At 41.9% G+C, this 19,755-nt stretch overlaps 1 protein-coding gene across 1 annotated transcript in view; it reads right to left on the reverse strand.

Moving 5' to 3' along the window:
* Nucleotides 1–13,584, reverse strand: part of SNCAIP (synuclein alpha interacting protein) — an 82,464-nt gene extending 68,880 nt beyond the window's left edge. The window contains exon 1 of the mRNA XM_030467240.1: nucleotides 13,510–13,584. The gene's annotated coding sequence lies outside the window, so the exon portion shown is untranslated. The remainder of the gene's footprint in view (nucleotides 1–13,509) is intronic.
* Nucleotides 13,585–19,755: the final 6,171 nt, after the last annotated feature.

Here is a 19,755-nt window from a genome sequence, read left to right on the forward strand (position 1 = left end):
TTATATCACAGGATTATTTGAGTTAGAAGTGACCTCTAGAGATCACCTCATCCAACCCCTCTGCTAAAACTGGTGCTAAGCATGAAACCCAAATTGTGTAATAGGTAGCCCCAAAATCTGTATGTTTTCACATTTGTTGTCTACATTGAGCCTTTTGGCACCTGATATTTAGAAGAAATCATCTCAGTGAGAACTGTGTCCCACTATTGGCAATGATCAATATGGTCTGGAGGGGTAGGACAGGTATACAAGTACTCCTATACACTGTTTCTGATCCTGGTCCTTCTGCTGTGTTATCCTGTGGGTTCTCGTAAAGTCCCTTTCCCTGAATCCAGTTTCTGGATGGGATTAATAGTGCTTTCTTATATTATAATTAATTTTGCAAATTAATTACTGAGTGTTTCAGAAGCACAAAACTGATGAGCATCCTTGGAAAAGCAATATAAATTATATGATCTAGACATAAAAGTGATCTTCCATTCACTATAGGGCTTAGACAGCCTGAACCTAGTTGTTGGATAAGTGACAATGAGGAGTGGAAATAGCCACCTTATGTTTCTGAGTAGTTTTGGTTGTGCTTGGCATGAGGTAATTATTCTTTTATAAAACATTAAAGTGAGATTTTGTCTGTTAGACTCTGTATCATTCAGTATAAGCAAATGAAAGTTGCCCTGCATAAATTTTCTAACATTTATTTTTTGATCTATTGAGTTAAATTTAATTCAATTTTTGTGAAGGGTCTGTGGAACCTCTGGAGGAGGACAGTATAAAATTACAGCTTAAAATATTACTATCTCTATGGCTGGCACTTCTGTCACCATTTCATCCCACATTTTATCAGAGCACTAGCTTAAAAGCTCAACAGAGTGTGAATACTGAGTTACATCTGCTGCCCTTATTTAAAACAAGTAGTATGGGATAGTAGTACTCTGCATAGAATAGCTTTGTGTAGCTGCCAAAGTGCAGTCGCTGTCACTGATTTCTCAAATGAAAAAAATAATGACAGTTTCAGAAGACTGCATTCTGGTATCAGGAGCATGGATGCCTCTCTAGAATAATTTAGCTGTTCTTCACTGAATTTTCCATTTTCCACCAAAATTTAACTGAAATGAATAGTTCTTTGTTGACAGTGCTCAAATATACAATCATTTACATTGTTTAACTTGTAAGACTTTTTGCAAACACCACCGTCACACACACACACCATTCAGATAATAAGGCATGAAGATTTTCTAGTTTTCATGCTTTCTTCATTTTATTTTTATAAAAATATATTTGCATATATGTTAATGTTCAAGTTTCATTGTTGATTATGATAAAATTTAATATTTGCAGTAAAATTGTTAGATTTTTAAATAGTATTTGTTTGCTTTAAAAGTAAATATCTGTAATATATGCATACAGTCTGATTTGTGTAATTCATGTAAAAATGGAGACTACACTACTTCTCTGGGCAACTGTTTTCAGTGCTCGGTCACCCTCACAGTGAAAAAGTGTTTCCTGATGTCCAGAAGGCACGTCCTGCATTTCAGTTTGTGCCTGTTGCCCCTCTTCCTGCCCCTGAGCATCATCGTCATATATTGATATGGTCTCCTTGTAAGTCTTCCTTTTCCAGCCTAAACAGACCCAGATCTCTCAGCCTTTTCTCATGTGATATGCTCCAGTCTCTTACTAATTTTTGTAGGGTTTTGTTAGACTATCTCCAGCATGTCTACTTTTACTGCGGAGCCCATCACCGGACAGAGTACTCCAGACATAGCCTCACCAGTGTTGAGTAGAGGGGAAAGATCATCTCCCTTGACCTGCTGGACATGTTCTGTCCAATGTAGCCCTGGATACCACTGACCATATTGCTGGCTCATGTTGAAACTGGTGTCCACCAGGATAACCCAAGTCCTTTTCTGCCACACTGATTTCCAGATGGCTGCCCCCAGCATATATTGATGCAGGTGGTTGTTCCTCCCAGGTGCAGGGCTTTGCACTTCAGTGCTGTAACCTGAGGTTACTGTGAGCTCATGTCTCCAGCCTGTTGATTTATCCTTTGGTTGGCCCCCAGGGACAGTCTTCAATCTCCCTCACTGCCTGCTCATCCAGCCCATATATAAACAGCTTTCCTGTGAAGATCGTGCCTAAGACAGAGTTAAAGTTCTCACTGAAGCCTGGGTAGACACCATCCATTGACTTCTCCTCATCTACCATACTGCACATCACATCACAGAAGTTTATCAAGTTGGTTAAGCATGACTTCCTCCCACGCTCTTGCTGACTTCTACTTATTACTTTCTTGTCCTTCATGTGCCTGGAAGTGATTTCCAGGGTTAGATGGTCCAGCATCACCCCAGAGACTGAGATGAGGCTTACTGGCCTGTAGTTCCCTGGCTCCTCCTTCTTGCCCTTCCTGAAGATGAGGGTGACAATCTGCTTTAAGTCTTCTGATAGTTTTGACAGTCATCATAATTTATCACAGATAGTGATGACAATCATACCTGTGAGCTCCCTCAGCACTCATGGGTGCATCACATCAGGGCCCATGGATCTATATATGCCCAGACTGATAAATGCTGAGGGTATCTCAGCAGCCCTGTTTCTGATCCCCTCCCACCAGTGGTACATTTTCCTCACTCTACCTTTACTTCTTCTGAAGCAAAGTCTTGCTAGTAATCACTGAGGCAAAGTACATACTCAGTATTTCTACCTCTTCCATGTTCTAGGTAACCATGTCCCCCGTAGTGTTTCATTACTCCATTATCTATGTGCCTCCCAGCTCCATTAGCAAGTAAGACAAGGATACCTCCTCAACATCCCTGACCACCATGCAACCTGCCAAAAAGGGGAAGAGCACGGACAGCACAAAGTGCCTCTCCTATTTAATAATTTAAAAGCACACAACTTCATAACTATCATAAATATTTTCATTATTCATGCAATTTCCAATTATGGCTTTTTTTTTTTTCTGAAGAACCTCAACTAAAGGAAAACACCAAGTTCTCCACTTCCAGCACACAACAAAGTATTTGTGTAGAGCACAGACCTGCAGGAGGGCAGCTCTAGCTTTACACAGGATCATTGAGAGGACTGAAGACAAAGTCTGCCGCAAAAGATACACTCAGCCTCAAGCACCTTCGAACTTTGAAGGTGTCAGAGCTATTTAGGAACAGAATGAGTCTTTTTCATAATGAAAAATAGTAGAACTCCGTATTACAAAAAGATGTTGCTATTGACAATTCTGCTTCTGCAGTTCCCTGATGTATTTTATTCTCATTTTATAGGTGGATAAGTGAAAAGATTTAGATAATTTATACAAGATCACGTGGTACCACAACCAGGTTCTGCTGTTACATATTCGCATTCTTTTTCCTCAGAAAGGTGTCAAGTTTAAAGAACTGTTTAAGGAAAGATGAGGGAATATTTTATTTATTTCAGTTCAACCATTTATCTAGAAACAAAATATTTTCTTGGCAGATAAGTAAGCTGCAACATTCCACCAGGCTGAAAAGATCAGTTTCCCCTTACTCCTTACAGCATGCCTCATGCCACTGAAACATATGTCACTGAAACAGCACCAAGCAAAATATCTATTTTGTACTCCTCTTTGCTTTCACTTCTATATGAAATATTTTTGTGGGATTAAAAAATTTGCATAAATTAATCTTTTTATGTCCGAACTTTAACTTTCAAGACATGTCTTCTTGTCTTCCTTAAACAGCACAAAAATTGCTTCACAGATCTTTTCAGACTATATCTTCAGATATAAACCAATTTTGCTACTTTCTGCAGTTTTGTTTGTTAGTTGGTTTGTTTTACTAGGGAAATTAAAGTCTATTTCTGAATAAAAAAATACTAAAATCCAACGTACAAGTAGATTACTGTTGTCCAACTTTACTTTCAAACATAGTACCTTAACTAGAAGCCCACTTTATTGGCTGACAAGGGAAAACAACCCTTATTATACTAAAAAAACATAAAATAAAATAAACCCCCCAAAAAAACTTAAAACCAAACCAACCAACCAATCAAAAAAAGTAAAATGACCAAAACCATTCAATCAAACCAAATAAAAAAACAAACCAGAGCAAGAAATACTTAGCAGTGAAAGGCTCTTCCTTGAAATATTACAGAAAAAACATTTACTTCACTTCCCTTAAAAACACATTAAAGTCCTCTTAATAAAGTTGGACTGGATTATATGATAACCACCTTACTCTCACTGCTTATATTTTGCATATAATTTCACAATTTTTTTCTCATCATCATAGTCTAGATTCAATGCTTCCATAAAGAATATTTTAAAATGCTAACTTTTTTGTCATCCTGGTCTCTCATCTGGATTTTAACACCTGCAAAAATGTGTGGCCTGGAACTGGAGGCTGTGTAAGGCTGAGCCTAACAATCAAACCTGGAATAGAGACTGTAAAATGAATTTTTGGCGTGGAAAATTGCCAGAAGTCTTTCCTATGTTCCACTGCCCTTCCTATAATTCCTTGCAGAGGGGAATGAAATTGTGAAATAAAGAATTAAACTCAGTGGAAAAGAAAACCAGACTGCCTCAGTATAAATAATGAGGGACACATGCCCATTTGCAGAGCATTCACCAACAACATTGTAGTGAAGCAGTGGGCTTGCACTCGTGAATTTATGCCAGCGTAAAGTTCTACTTTACACAGTAGTGCTACTCTAGATAGCATGGCTTAAAATAGCAGCAAACACAGATGAAAGCAGACCTCAGCATGGCTTAACAATCTGTCCAGAAGACTTGGACATCCCTCTCTGAAGTCTAGGATGGCATGTCTTCACATCACATATAGATCAAAGCTACTACAGACCTGTTTGCATCTCCTGCGATCACACTACTTGACTGCAGCTCAGATGCATCCAGAAATAGTGCTACCATTTCACCTAAAAATTGCATATGCAGAAAGTAAAGCCTGAGAACAAACAGTAGAGCATATGGGACCTAATGGGGAACACATGCTGGAGAGAGTGTCCATTTCGCTAAGTTGTGTTAGCTGGGCTAATTCCTCCTACTACACAACCTGCTTCCCTTGCAGTCCTGGAGGACACCACAACACATGCTGGTTGGCCTCTCCTATAGGGATTTACAGAGTCAGGGCACATTAACCTAATCCTTTAGGTACAATGGATTTACTCAACTTCACTGCTTAATGAAGACACACTGTTACACTCTACAGGCAGCTGGAGACAACCATGTAATGTGCAAATGCCACTCATTACACTTCCTAAAGTACTAACACCAAATGCTGAAGCCCCAACCTACCTACTGTCTCGAGGCCAGTTACTTCAGAAGAACATCAGGATACCAACAATGCCTTCACCCACTACTGCTGCTGCCAGGGGCAGAACTTACTGTGATGCAGAAATGGTGGTTTACTGTACAGCTGCAACACCACATACTCTACTAACTACAAATTACAGACTACCACAGATACTACATGCTCTCAGGGATGGCCTATTACCATTTATTTGTCCAGCAAGTGACCAAAGGGAGTTGTGAATGTTCTTAAGTGACTGTATGATGAATGATTCACTCCAGGGAGATTCTTGTGCATATTGCTAAATCACAACCAGAAGACAAGCTAAGAAGAAATGCTTAGCTGTCTTATGAGCAGAGTATGCAAACATACAAGCTAGTGTTGACTTAGACAAATAAAGTTCTGGTAGAAATTGAATCACAGCAGCAGGGATAACCAATGGGCCAGGTTACCGTGGGCTAGTGAAATACAGAAAGTTCTAGGCACAGGGATGAAAATCGCATTCTGCTGCCTCTGTGTAAACTGAGTACATGCACATTCATGCTCTACCTAGCTTACTGAACCTGGGCATCTCAGCACTCAGTCCTGGGTAAACCTCCAGTCTTCAGCAGTGATGTTCCAGCTATTTTATCTCAGATCCATTTCATGAAGGGCTTTACTGGGAATTCCAGGGAACATCACAGTAAAGAGCAGAAATACAGTTGTCATTACACTGTTTGCTAGTATGCTTCATTGGCCACAACAACCCCATGCAGCACTACAGGCTGGGGACAGAGTGGTTGGAGAGCAGCCAGACAGAGAGGGACCTTGGAGTTTGGATTGACAGGAAGCTGAACATGAGCCAGCAGTGTGCCCAGGTAGCCAAGAAGGCCAATGGCATCCTGGCCTGTATCAGGAACAGCGTGGCCAGCAGATCCAAGGAAGTGATTCTGCCTCTGTACTCAGCATTGGTGAGGCCACACCTCGAGTACTGTGTCCAGTTTAGAAAGGATATCGAGGTCCTGGAGCGGGTCCAAAGGAGGCAACCAGGCTGGTGAAGGGATCCAGCACAGACCCTATGAGGAGAGGCTGAGGGAGCTGGGGCTGTTCAGCCTGGAGAAGAGGAGGCTCAGAGGAGACCTCATCACTCTCTACAACTCCCTGAAAGGAGGTTGGAGCCAGGTGGGGGTTGGTCTCTTTTCCCAGGCAACTCTCAGCAAGACAAGAGGGCACGGTCTTAAGTTGTGCTGGGGGAGGTTTAGGTTGGACATTAGAAAGAATTTCTTTACCGAGAGGGTGATCAGACATTGATATGGGTTGCCCAGGGAAGTAGTGGATTCTCCGTCCCTGGAGATATTTAAAAAGAGACTGGATGTCACACTCAGTGCCATGGTCTAGTAACTGCAGTGGTAGTGGATCAAGGGTTGGACTTGATGATCTCTGAGGTCCCTTCCAATCCAGCCAATTCTATGATTCTATGATCTATGACCCTCAAAATCGACTGTAGGGAAGTAAGGGAGAGTTGAATTGCTCTCTGTTCAGTCTTAGAGAACAACAGCTAAAGTTGCCTAACATGCTGTAAAAAATCTCCCATTAGGCTGACATTATCAATGCTCTTGAATGCAATACTGAGCAGCTGAGATAATTGCTATATTTCTGTCACATATACCAGTAGCAAGCTCATAATGCTGAACACTAAGTTACGATTTTATATTAACCTGCCAGATATTGGTGCTCCCAAGATTCTGTTCAAAAAATGCTATATTGAACTATTTGTAAACAGAGACTTCCTGAATCTAAACTTATGAGTTAATTTACCACAAAAAGCAGTATCATTATCATTTATGAATTTTAGAACATGGTACACTAACACATACATTCATTAACACAGACATACTGAACTAAATTAAATAACTCCAATTACTGATTTTTGGAACTGCACCATGTACAACAGTCTATCACAACTTTAGTTCTCTTTTAACTTGCAACTAATTGCTTTGACAGCATTTTTTTTTGAGATGTGGCCTGTTCAATCATGAAAGCAAGTAAAGTCATCATAATTAAACTCCAAAAGGTAGTTCTCCTTTTCCTATAAAAACTTAAAATATATGTATACAAATAACTAATTCAAAGATGTATATGGAGGAACATAAACAAATTCAGCCTGTTGAAAATTAAGCTATCAAACTGCCTCAACAGGCTTGAGAAGTGGGCCCATGCAAATTTCAAGAAGTTCTCCAAGTCCACTGCACATGCATAAGGTCAGTCCCAAGCCCAGTTACAGAAAGGGCACAGATGGACCAAGAACAGCACCAAGGAGAAGGATATGGGAGTGCTGGTTGACAGGAGGCTCCACATCAGCTGGCAACGTGCACTTGTAGCTAAGAAAGCCAACCATATCCTGGGCTGCATCTAAAGAAGTGAGGCCAGAAGGTCAAGAGAGGTGTTTGCCACTTTACCCTGTTCTCATGAGAAGCCACCTGGAATACTGAATCCATTCTGGGGTCCATAACAGTAAAGGACATGAAGTTGCTGAAGGAATCCAGAGGAGTGCCACAAAGATGATCAGAGCTGGAGCACCTCTGCTATGATCACAGGCTGAGAGAGTTAGGGTTGCTCAGCCTGGAGAAGGCTCCGAGGAGACCTTATGGCAACATTCCAGTATCTGAATGGGGCTAACAGGAAAGCTGGGGAGAGACATTTATAAGGACAAGTAGCAACAGGACAAGGGCTAATGGGTTTAAATGGAAGAGAGTAAATTTATGTCAGACATTAGGAAGAAATTCTTTCTTTTGAGGGTGGTGAGACCCTGGCACAGGTTGCCCAGTGAAACTGCAGCTGCCCCCTCTGGAAATGTTCCAGACCAGGCTAGATGGGGCTTAGAGCAACCTGGTCTAGTCAGAGGTGTCCTTGCCCACAGCAAGGGTGTTGGAACTAGGTGATGTTTAAAGTCCTTTCCAACCCAAACCATTCTATGATTTATTCTATGATATTCAAAAGGACATTGTAAAGCTGAATCATTTTTCTAACCTGTTGGTTGGACAATGGGTACACTGTCTCTTTCATTCACATCTACTACAAGAATGCCCATTTACTTAGACATGAACAATGTTAGTCAAGGGGCCCAGGGAAGTATGACTTTGCAGGCATGGATAGATCTCAAGATTACAGTATTTATTCAAAATTGTTTACATTTAGCCACCATAATTCCTTTACCTCTAATTTAAAATCTGGTTTAGGTTAATGAAAAGCAAGTAATTAATGATTTAAGTTTAACTCAATTTCTTGACAATTCCACTCTGCAATTTAAGATAAGTTTTTGCCTATGTACTAGCAACAAGCACAAATACTGTATTTTATCCAGTGCTCAATAGATGAATATACAAAACGAAAATATCCCAGTATTTAACATAATTAGGATACATATATTAAGACCCTTGCAATGTACAGGAGGATAAATTAATATACTTAGACGGAGCACAACACAAGTGTGGGTCAGGTAATGTCACATGCAGCTTCTTCACTCTTCTAGCAATCATCTGCTTCTGTGTGCACTATGTTTCCAAGTCTCATTTTGCTTTATTTTGTTTGTTTGCTTTTTGTTTTTAAATGCATCCTGGATACAGCATTTACATTCAAATAAACCTCTCACCAGGCTGACAATTTCAATATTTAAAATCTTGAGCCAATTCAATTCTTGGGCTTCTCATAAATTAACTACTATGAGTCTACTGAAACTGACAGCATAGCTTACAAAAGCCAGAGTATTTACAGCTGTATTTAGTAAAAGAGAACATGAGACATGTACATGCATGCATAAACATGACAGCAGTTACATGTTGTTAGTCTGAACAGTTAAATGTATTTCCTATTTCTTAGGAAAAATGTCAGTCAGTGTATCCAGATCCTGCAAAAGAACCACATGGATGAATAACCAGCAGTGCAGTATAGCTTCAAGTCTTAATCATGTGCATACCCTGGTCATGCACACGTGAGAAAGCTATGCAGCACATACAATTTATACTCATAGGTATAAACAAGTTTTTTAAAATGGGGGGGGAGGAAGGGAGGAAGGGATGTTGAAGGGAAGTGTTAAGTTCCTGATTAGAAATTCACGCTAAATGGTGAGTTCCAGGTTGATACAGTAACAATAAAACAGATGGGAGGAGAAGGGGGAGGTTTTATACAGGAGAGGTCATGTAACACACTGTATTAAGATAAGTGAGACAATGCCTTTTTCTGTGGTATAAACAAAGAAAAATAATAACAGCAGTTTGACTGCAAACAAGAACTGGGGAGGAAACGGAACTGAAAAGGAAATGCGTACATCAAACCTTAGAAACCTACTGTTACATTTTAATCAGAATAATACATTTTCAAGAGCCATTCAGTAACACTTATTAAGTGCAAATCAACCATATTCATATTCAAAATAAGCTTTTGTAAATGCTTCTTAACACACAAGAAATATACCTAATGAAGAACTGCTCCATTAGCAGCTGAACTGTACTTCACTTTTTATTATCTTTAAGATCTTCAGATCTCTGAATCCCCTATCACCTATCTCTGTCTTAGAGGACAAAATTACCTTTCCACCTTAGGCAGGTAAGCAACAGGTGATACTTCTATAATAATAATAAATTAATTAATTGTTTTTCCCCTCAGTTAAAAGCTCTCTTAAGACCTTAAGTTAATAAGGTATCTCATGCATATGTTTTATTTTGTTTCCAGTGGTTCCACTGTGCATATAAATTCATTGTACAACCACATTTGCATTTAAAGATAAATTCCTTTGTGCTTACTATGCACCTGCTCCATGTATCTTCTCTGCCTCCTTTGAGAAACAGTCAGATCTGCCAGAAGAGCAGAGACACAATGCTTCTCCAAGTCCTTTTGCCAGTTATCCAAGCGTTATTTCCTTCAACTAAGCCTTGGTCCCATCCTGTGAACAGCTAAGACAACAAACTACTTGCTCTTCCAATATCCAGTGCTTCTCAAAATATTTTTCACCTTCACAAGAAGCAGAGACATTTCAACTGTATAAAACCACTGTCTTTTCTAAGCAATATACAATAAAGCAGTGGTCCTTAAGAAGACTTTCACCTGAAAAATACAAACTTTATTTTACTTAGCATCAATTAATATGTGCATTAAAAATATTCTCCTGGAATGTCACCTTCAACTGTAACCTGAAATAAATGTAAGTTTATTCTAATAAAACCTAAATAAAAGCAGTTTTCCCATCTTTTCCCATCCTTGCTCCTGCCACCATGCTTGTGAGTCATAAGTTGTCACCGGAGCTTCACACAGGTAATCAGAGACAGACAGGGGATGAAAAAAGCTCTGCTGCCCATCCAATTTAGTCATCAGAGCTGTTTAAAAAATGGGTGAGGGGAGAGAACACCCTATAAAGGCTGCTGGAAATACTCATCTTTGTGCTTGTGATCTGCAGCATCACCACTCCATGCACACATGACACCTCAACTATGAGTACCAGCATCCCTGCACTATTGCCTAGGTGACTTTCTCATGCTGTCCATGATCACAGAGTGCCCCTCACTGGGCTGCCTCTGGCTCTGTGCTCCTTTTCTGTGCTGGCGTCTCGACACAGCTCGTAGACAACACTAGTCCCATGTCTCCATTTCAGAGGCAGAAACTATAGCAGCCACAGTAAGGCTGTCATGCTTTCTCCATCCTGGTTCTAATCAGACAAGTGTGCAAGCAGAACAGAGCTGCTTCAAGTGAAAAGACAACCCACAACCCCAGGGGCCTGGTATGTCCTGGAAGAGGACTGTGTGAGAATGAGAACTGTACCAATGTTGGTGGTATCCCACCACAGGCATGTGTGGCAAGAAGTGTTCTTACACCTATTTAGTTAGCACAGGGACATGTTCTGCCTTCAAGAAACACTGGATTATTGGGAGGCAGAGGGGCAGGAAGAGGCACTTCCTAGTACCTTGGAACTCTGATGATGCTTTGTCAAAAAAATGGTTGCAATATATATATATAGATATACACTTGGGATTATGGTTTTGCAACCATGAACATAAATTTTAAGTGACCTATCACTTAACTACAGTATTTAGAGAAGGGACTGCATCTCCAAAAGGTACTATTCAGTCACTTTGTCCAATCTTTTAAAGGCAGCTCCGTAAAGTCAAAAGCTGGTGCCAAAAACAACCCTGTCATAAGTAATTACCACATTGCTGTCATTAGAGAGAAAACATTCAGAGGAGGAGCAGTTTCTATCTAAGATAATTTACTATCTTCTATAAAGCTCTCTTAGCTGAAAGACTGCCCATTTTCTTATGCCAAAATGCTATTTGAAGTATTTTGAGTAGCTCACAGAGGACTACTCTCTCAAACAAGGCTGGATCCCTTAGAGGCTCCTTGAGTTTGGATGTAACTCTTCACTGACCTATTCCTCTGACATAATTCTGTTTTACCCACTTTTTCAACAAACAACAAGCCAAATTTGCTTTCCATAGTACATGGAGTCAATAATACAGAGAAAAATTGCAAAGATTTAAACACAAATCACTTAAACTTCTAGCTTATGGTACTGCTAGTGACTGCGTGAAGTGGAAGTCTTTGATACATGAAAACGTGCAGAAATTAAACATATCACACTTTACAAAGGGAACATTTCTACACCAGGTATGGGCACTATGCCTCTCTGGGGGTATACCTAAAAGAAAAGTTGTTACTACAGCACTACACTACTACTTTGAGGCAAGTTTCTTCTTGACAGCTGGACAGGTCAAATTCTAGTTATTTTATTTACGTTAAAATAATTTCTCAGTGTTTAAACTCCCTCTGGAGCGACTCCTCATGCCTGCCCTCAAGACCACGTTTCCAGCTTATGCGCAAAATCCTCAAAATATGGCTTCAGTATGGCACAAAGCATACTTGAAGGCTTAGCATTACAAAGAGAGAAGTGGCTTACCATGTTCACTGGGCAGCCCATGAAATAGTTGCAGAGGCTTTTACGATGAAGAAACTCATATATATGGGTGTTGGTAAAGCAAAAGGTCATATTATTTATGGCTCATTGGAGTACATGCAGTACATATACCTACTAAATGCAGTAAGGGCAAGATACTATGAAAGTCTGCTACAGCCTGCTGCGCACATCATTCAACATAATCCCTAGCTGCAGGATCAGCGATGCCTGCACAATATATAAAGTAATCTTTCTTTTCCTATGCTATGATTGCATCCTTTTCTTCAGCTATTTAAATAGTACAAAATGGTCCAACCAGCAAGTCATTTGCTTCAGAAAATTTATTAAAACTTTTTTAGTTACCTTTTGCCATTGGATCGCTGAGGTGTACAATGCAGCCATGCTTCCAAGATTCTCTATGTAACTACAGTCGCTAGCAGTTTTTTGGTGGGTTTTTGGGTGACAGGGCTTTTCGAGAAGCAGTTGTGACTGATGAAAATCTCTCTAAGAGCTGTGGCTCTAAGCCAACCATTGAAAGTGCCACGAGGTGATAACACTGACAATGAAGACTGAGACTACTTAGGAGCTGGTTTGTAACCAGTACAATCAGGACCAGATCTCTAAGCTTCTCTACATATAAATGGCTTCTGTTTGCATAAAAGCACTCATTGATATGGGTATAAGGAAGGTTTGATCCCTGGTGCTGCAAAAACACTATCTTGAACTGACCCAAGTATAAGACAAGGTGAAGTTTTTCTAGCAGACAACTTTGCATTTGCTCCCCACGGTTACAAACACGTATCTCGTACTCGGATTTTCTTCCAGATGTCGGCATACCTCGGTGGGACAGGAAGGTGCAGAAGGCGCCAGGGTCACCCGGCTCGGAGCAGAGCAGGAGGATTTGCGTCCGCTTAGGGTGTCAGCGGGTCCCACTGCGCTACAAAGGGTTTTGCAGCAGTACATCCCAGAGCTGACACCATGTACGTGCTCAGCCCCCATAAAATCCCCCGCGTTCAGCCCTGATTTCATGAGGAAAGCTCTTCCCCGAGGCGGGCTGGCGGGGACCGGGACTCCCCCCCGCCCCGCTCCCGCCTCCTGGCTGCCTCTCCCGCCGCCCGAGCACCCCCGCACCCCCCGAGGGCGGCCCGGGGGAGGGAAGCCCGTAGCGGCTCCCGGCGTCTCCAGCGCCACCCGCACCCCCCGTATCCCTCGCGGGGAACCCCGGGCCCGGCTCCGCGCCCCCCTCCCGCCGCCTCGGGGGACAGCATTGTCGGCGGCAACAAAGCCTTCCGCCCGTTCCGCTCCCCTCCGCCTCACCTCACCCCTTCACTCCGCTCGGCCGCGGCCGTTTCACGGCAAGCCGCGGGGTGATGGAGACGGGGAAAGGACCCAGGTGCCGCCTCTCGGCTGCCGCCCCTCGCCACTCCCGGCCGGTGCAGGCAGGGCTCCGGCAGCGGCCCGGCTCCCACTGCCCCGCCCTCCGCCCCTGCCCTTCCACCGGCCGGGAGGCGGGAGGGGGCGGCCCCGGCGCACGCTCGTCTCTCCCCGGCCGCCCGGCGGCGCGCTCCCGGAAGGGGGGGCGGCATGCGCGCACCCCCTCTGCGTCACAATGCCGCCGCGCCCGTGCCGCGCTCCCGGGGCGCGGGGGGCGCTGCCACGTGACCGGCGGCGTGGGCTGGGGGTGGTGGCGGGCGGTACCGGCGGCGGGGGGAGAGGCCCCACGGAGGCGTTAGGGGTGGCGGGGCGGGATGGCCCGGCCGTGGAGCCTCGGCGCGGAGCCTTAGCCTCGACACGGAGCCTCACCGCGGAGTCAGCGCTGCCCCACTGGGAGGGCCGGGGTGAGCGCCCACCCCGCCAGCCCCCGTGGATGACCCCCGGGCAGCTCCCCCCGCGGGTTTTCCGTGTGTGTGAAGGGGTGCCCTCAGAGGCTGAGGGTGCTCCTGCGCCGTCGTGTCGGATGCTGTGCGCGTGGCACAGTGCTGCACTAAAAATACCTGAAAACAGCGAGAATAGCGAGTTAAGTCCGCTCGCATCTGTTTAAAATAAAATCTCGGTGGCTTTGGGCGTGTGCGTTTGGGGTTTTTTGTTTATTTGTTTGTTTTTGGTCTGCTACACAACCTGGAAAGCGTCTCTGCCTGCTTCTGGTTCAGGCGGGTGGAGCTGGTGGCAGCCTCGGGACACCTCCCGGTGGCGGGGGTGTCCGCTGCCTCGGGGGGAAAGCCCGGGTGCTCTCCTGCGGTGCCGCGGGACAGCAGAACTGCGAGGGGTGCCCTTGCACCGCACCTCTGGACGCATGGTCAGCCTGCCGGAAAGCCCTTTCTCACACCCTAACATCGCCCGAAGTAACACCGTGGCACTCGGGCATCCGGTGGCAGCGGGAGAACAGAAAAGCGAACCTTTGGCTGCTTTTCTTCGCTGTGATTTAGCCTCTCCTGTGTGCTGTGGTTTCACAGAATTAACAGTGATTTTTTTCTCTCTCACTTTGCTGTTCGTGGGCGAGTTTTCCAAGCTGTCTTTTAAATGTATCCCTTTATCTACCTATCCATCTCTTCCTGATTTTGTGCGCTTTCACATTTCAAACATAGAACTTCTTAGATTTCGTTTTCTTTGTTAGGCAAACTGCAAAAGGCCAGAAGATGCATGTAGGAAATTAAAGTGAATTTATGCTAGTTTGGCATTTTGGAAAACTTGCCCGCAGAACACACAGAGCACACTCAGCAGTACCGCAAGTGTGCCCACATCAGTCAGCACGTAGCGCTGTTCTGGACGAGTTACTCTGGAAACGGGGAAAACAGTCTCCGGCTCAGTGGGTCTCGGTGCTTCCTGTAGGGATTTCTAGTGAAAGTGTGGATACTGCACGTACAAAAATAACTCATTCTGCTTAATTCTGAGACACAGTGATCAGACAGTAACTCTCTTGGAAAGCCTTTCATCTGAACCCAATGACTTGGAGATGAAAGGAAATCTAACCCTCAGCGCTATGTTCCTTGAGCTATTTAGGCGCTGCAGCGTCACGCATTTTTAAGTATTTTGCAGCTCGTTTGACATACTTGCCTAGAAGTTGAAAGATACTACATATCTTTCTCCTTAAATCGCGCTTTTAAAATCTGTACAAAACAACCTTGAATATGAATTACACTGGATTCTATTCTCCCTGTGCAAGGCCAGCTTTGAGGAGCAATACTATCTTAACCACCTTTAAAAAGTTTGCGCTGATTGAGAGGTGGTGGGGACATGTTTACTTTGGAAATGTCTTTGGCTTTTATGTCATTTGCTTTTATGAAAGGGCATCTTTGGATACTGCACATTTCACACTTGTACATATATAGAGTTTAAGTAACCATTTGGGGTATTTGCAATGCATTTGATTAGGTGGTTTTATAAAGGAATGTTGGTCAGCTGTGTGTGATTAAATGGTTGGAAAGGAATGCAGGTCAGCTCCAGAACACAATGTCATATAGGAGTATGGCCTGTTTGACGAACAGTGTTAATGAAAAACCAAAACCAAAGAAATCTTATTTTAATTTAGAGGCTATAAATACCATCCATATGCAAATACAGTTTGTAAGATAAAAACTTGCCAAATGTCTTTCTATGTGTTATATATGATAGTATCTCAGTATATCAGCTGATAACCTTGTTTATATATCTACTTTTAACCCATTCCTGGAAATACTGTTTGAATAAGTAGTGCTGATTAGGCTCTATGGCTGTACAAAACCTAAATTATTATATACAACTTCAGTTCTTTTAAGAATGTCAGGATGCATTTTTACTGCCAGTTACATGGCAGCATCCTTACTTTTTTTTCTAAAATGAAATCACAGAGTGCTTTCTATTCTTGCTTTGTGCACAGATACAAAATTTTGCTGAAATAGAAACAACATCTCATTAGTAATGTGATTACTGATAGAGTAAAGTTGTTAAAAAATTGTTAAAAATTGTTTTTCCTGTATGTTTCTCCAGGATCATTTAATCCGGTGGAAGGTTTGTTAAACCCCTGAACTTCTAATTAATGAAGTTGAGGCTGGTATTTGCATCAGAACTAAGCAATGTGTAATTGGGTGCATATAGCAAAAGACAGATATTTTTGTGGACTAACAGCACTTGCAAAACTGAATTCGGTGTCTCCTCGTAAGAGCTCATGGCATTCAGCAACAGTGACAGCATCCATCAGTGGTCACACCCATTGATGTTAGTGACTATGAGAGAGAACCTCCAATGCCTTTGAAATTCCTCTGAGATGACCTCAAGATGGATTTAAAACTGTGGTGCTTGGTAATACCACTCCTGAAGATCTGACCACCTTTTAACTGAGACATGAAGCCCATGTAGGTTTGTTCTGCAGGAGCTTTTCTATTCCTGTGCAAGACCACCTCTGGTGCCTCTATGCTTGTTCCTGGAAATCCACTGCAGGAAAAGGTGGGCAGGAACAGGAAGGAGGGACCAGGCTTCCAGGAGCCTGTAAGAGATAGCCCCAGTAAGGTACAGTATGTTGGCATCTTTTTCAGAGCAGTAAGGCTGAGCATCAATTTTCTGCTATACAGGTAACTTAAATAGTTACACCATAGGGGGTTTTAAGTATTTCATATCTAAAGACAGCCTGTGGACTTGCAGATGGTGACTTAGCACTGCTGCTGACATGACATAACTCCACTAAGGAACATCACCAGAAGTATCATGTTAAGCAAACCCTAGCATTTACAGAGTAAGTGTATCTCCTGAAATAACAAAGAGCAAGCTTTAACTTAGTCACATGATGGTCCATGATGACTCACAGTCATTCAAAGCAGTCATCAGTGCACTTAGATGTTCTCTTACCCGCCCAAAAAATTTTAAAAAAACCAAAACAAACAAAAATCACATTCATCTTCGAGAACCAGTAAGCATAACTACTGTTTTCAAAGTATGACAGTAATTATGTATTTCTTATTTCAAAGGAGTGAGCCCAAACCAGGTGCACGGCTCCTACCTTGACCTTCAGATTCTGAGTGGAAGTAAATGGGACACAGATGGTGTCAACCTTGTGTATACCATTGAAAAAACAACAGTCTTAGTTTTTTTCACCTTCAGTTTGCCTTGAAACATATTTTACTCAATTTGGAAAACTATATTCATTCCAGAAAGCACGTAAAAATACAGCATATAAAAATACAGGCATAGTTCTGTTAGAGAATGATAGCAGCATTGCATAAGCAGTTAAAAGTATTGACTTAGTATTTTGCTTTGATCACAACAAACAGTACCACACACATGCTGACAAATAAGTCTACTATCTTAGATTCATGAAATTCCTACATCTGAAAGAACTGTGAGTCTGTGTACCAGGGATTGCAATAAATTTATTTTTTTCTGCTGTGTTTTTGTAGTGTTTTCAGTGTTTATAGTGCCTGAACCTGGTCTGTTAGGCCACCACAGGGCATTCTGCTGTCAGTAAATTTTAGAAAGCAAAATATTGGCTTGAAAAGAACGCAGACCATATCCGCATCCATCAGAAGAAACAATTAGTTCAAAGTATCGTTTTCAGGGACTGTACAGGAAGGCATTGTCTGCAATCTTAAGATGCCATTTACTGGGCAACTTGCATGAGGGGAGAGGAGTCTCAGGTCTGGGCTTTATTAAATGCTTATTGATTTGGTCTCTTCTGTTGAGTGAATCATGCAAAGAATTTCACAATGTAGCCTCGAAGGTCCTGCTCACACATTCAGTACAACTGTTCAGAAGAACAGAACACAATATGTGTGGTTGGAATGCTCATACATAGCATTACTGGATCAAAAGGTCAGGAGGAATTATCATAATCAGCCACTCTAGTAGCTTCTGGAATAAAGCTCCGTAATTCCTGTTTAAAATATGAATGCTTTTCAGAAGGTGATCTAATCCTGATCACTACACTCCTAATGATATTGTTGTAAAAGATAATTTGTCTCGCTGTTAAATATGTATGCTTCATCCAGCTACTCGAGTTTTGGAATTCTGACATTGGCCTAAGCAGTGGCTTTGCCTTCTGTAAATGAAAAGCACTCCATTCTCATAGGTTTTATTACCATACATTATTTTTAAGCCTCATTTTAAAAGTGTTTTGGGGTTTTTTGTGGGTTTTTTTTTTATTATTTACATTTGTTTTGTTTTGTTCTGGCTTTTTTGGTTTTGCTTGTGCTGTTTTTTTGTTTGTTTGTTCATTTTTTTGTTAGAGATTATAAAGGATTTGTTTTGATTTCCTGAGATCTGAACAACAATACAATCTCACTATTTTGTGAATATTTGGCATCATAAATTTTCATTCTGAAAATTATTGTTGGCAAATAGGAAAGCTGTTAATATAGTCCTCAAAAGAAATTACAGGTAGTAATATATCTTCTTTTTTCTATCTGTTATTCCTTTGTTTTACATATGAAGGCCACCTATGGATATGGCCACATAAATAAGTTGCCACAAGGCAAGATGGACTTCGCAGTAGTAGATTCCATGACCAACTCCATAACTGCCCCTGAGTACCTCCTTCTCCCTCCCGTGAGGGAGTGAAGTCAGATCCCTTGCTGAAGGAATGGCTCTTGCTAAAGGATAAGTGAGCGCTCATCAGAAGGCCAGAGCATGCACAGAAGCAAATCCCACCAGGCAACTGAGCCCCATGAGTTCCTGCGTTAGCTCACGGCATTACAGTTTGCTTGTGGGATTACTCAGCTACTGTTTTATACTGGGAATATATGTGATGTTGGCTGGCAAGAATTACACTCTGTTTTTGTCCCATACTGTATGTATGACCTGCATTCTCTGATGTGACCTCATTAGATGAGAAAAAAGAGGAAGAAAGGAAGAGTTGTTTTTCTATATAAGAATATAAAGATGCTGTGCAGTGCCAATTTAGAGATGAGATAAAAGCCAAAAGTCTTGGAGTTTAAGTGCAATGTCAATTTACACATATCCGTTTCAATTCAGTAGGGGTATGAGTGAGTCATTCAAGGAAATCCTGACTGAGCAACACATTAAATTGGATTAAGACCAAATATTATGTTTCACTGGAGCCTTAAGCAAAATCTGTACTGCCCCAAGCTTACTGTAAGAACAACATGTGAATTCTAATCATAGAAGCTCTATGAATTAATAAAATTTTTACAGCTATAGCTGATAAATTACCACTAAATCAAATGTTTTGAAGACACCCTCATTAATAACATGATTCTGGGAAATTTTTAATCCATGGATATTGTCAATCTCTCGACAGAAGGCTCCATTTTCTGAATTAGGTCAAAGCAAGGCATTTCAAACAATATTTAAGTAATTGTTAAAACAATGATGTGAAAAAAAGCACTCTGAAGAAGCCTTGGAAACCATCTGACCATGTAAGAAAGGATATATTACAGGAAAGCAAAGTAAGGCTTTGCTCCTAGTATGTAAGTAAGACTCCTAGGCTACTACTTTGTAATGAATGTCCCTGTGAGAAAGGAGGACTATTTCTCATTAAAAATTAGGGCAGAAAAGATTTAACTTTTTGAGTTGACTGAATGCCCATATTGAGCCCTGATATTTCTCTGCTAAAATGAAATGCTCTGCCAAAAATGT

This window comes from Calypte anna, chromosome Z (assembly GCF_003957555.1).
Source record: "Calypte anna isolate BGI_N300 chromosome Z, bCalAnn1_v1.p, whole genome shotgun sequence".
Lineage (NCBI taxonomy): Eukaryota > Metazoa > Chordata > Aves > Apodiformes > Trochilidae > Calypte > Calypte anna.